This window comes from Quercus robur, chromosome 9 (genome assembly GCF_932294415.1).
Source record: "Quercus robur chromosome 9, dhQueRobu3.1, whole genome shotgun sequence".
In the NCBI taxonomy this organism is placed as follows: Eukaryota; Viridiplantae; Streptophyta; class Magnoliopsida; order Fagales; family Fagaceae; genus Quercus; species Quercus robur.
The window spans coordinates 3,750,439-3,751,889 of NC_065542.1; the positions used below are offsets into that span (position 1 = coordinate 3,750,439).

At 38.9% G+C, this 1,451-nt stretch overlaps 1 pseudogene; it reads left to right on the forward strand.

The window, feature by feature from the left end:
* The first annotated feature begins 333 nt into the window (after positions 1 to 333).
* Positions 334 to 1,451, forward strand: LOC126699808 (probable dolichyl-diphosphooligosaccharide--protein glycosyltransferase subunit 3B; annotated as a pseudogene).

Consider the following 1,451-nt stretch of genomic DNA (forward strand, 5'->3'; position numbering starts at 1 on the left):
TATATATACACACACACACTTTATTTGTTAAAATATCTATTCCTTTTAGGAATAAATAAATCAGCACCCAAGTTCCCAAATTCTACTTCTCTCTTCATTTTCTCTTCAGCCAAACGGAAGTCAAACAAAAATAAATAATAAAGAAAAGTATAATTCACACAAAATAGTAGAATCACACAAAGCAATGCCAATGATTGAGATAAGAGAGAGGACCTGGAAAATAAATGCAATTTGATGTGAATGTTTTAATTGAAGAGAGTAGTGAAAAGGAGAAGAAATAAAAGAGATAGATGTATGGAAGAAAAAGTGAGAACGCTGAAATTACAACTATGGATGGGTAAAGCTCAAGGACCTCTTGAAACAACACCAGATTCAGTGGTTTTCACATCCTGGGTTTCGAATAAAAGTCAACAATTCATTTTTTTCAACAGTGTAGGCGTGCACATTGCCCTTTCCTTATTCCTGGTATCTTCAAGGCAAAAAGAAGACCTGAAAATTACATAAAATAAAGAGCAAGCTAATGATCTATTAAAAAAAAATGCATAAATGCACTTTTAGTCCCTACATTTTAATTTTACCACTTTTAGTCTCTAAACCAATTAATGCGTGTTATTTTCGTACTTTTCATCAGTCAACCGACGGAAATAGCTGAGGTGGCAGTCGGAGTAATTAAAATATTATAGAAATGCCACATCACCCATGACACATCAACATATAAATTTAAAAAATTAATTTATTAATTTTAATAAAATTAAAAAACATAAAACCAAATTTAAAACATAAAAATACATCTGATTTGAATCAAACACACAAAAAACCCAAAATTTTTCTTTAGAAACAAACACACAAAAAAACTCAGAATCTCTACCTCACCTCCACAAAAACCCCAAAGACCCTACTACCACCTCATCTTCTTCGACGCCACCCAGCTCCATGACAAGTCGGAGCTTCAACTCAAAACCCTCCACTCCAAATTCTCTCTCCTCATCCAATCCTTCGTCACCAGCAACCTTAACCCTAGCCCTAGCAACCCAAACCTCTTCTTCTATGACATCGAGTTCAAAGAGTCTCAGTAGAGCTTCGCTCTCTTCGACATCAATGCCCTCCCTCACATTCGCCTCGTCGCTCCCCACTAGTCCCCGAAGCAATCGGAGCAGATGGACCAGGGCGATTTCTCGTGACTCGCCAAGTCGATGGCCAATTTTGTCCTGGCCAAGACCAAGCTCAACGTCGGTCCGATTCATCGGCCTCTGTTCCTCTCCACCAGGCAATTGGGCTTCATCGTGGTCGTGACCCTGGCTTGGATCCCCTTCACGATCAAGAAGATCATGAAAGGCGAGACCTTGCTTCACGATCCCAAGCTCTAGCTCGCCGGCTTGGTTTTCATTTACTTCTTCAACTTTCTCTTTGGATCTAGATTTAGAGAAAGAGATGGTGGGTGTTGGGTTTGA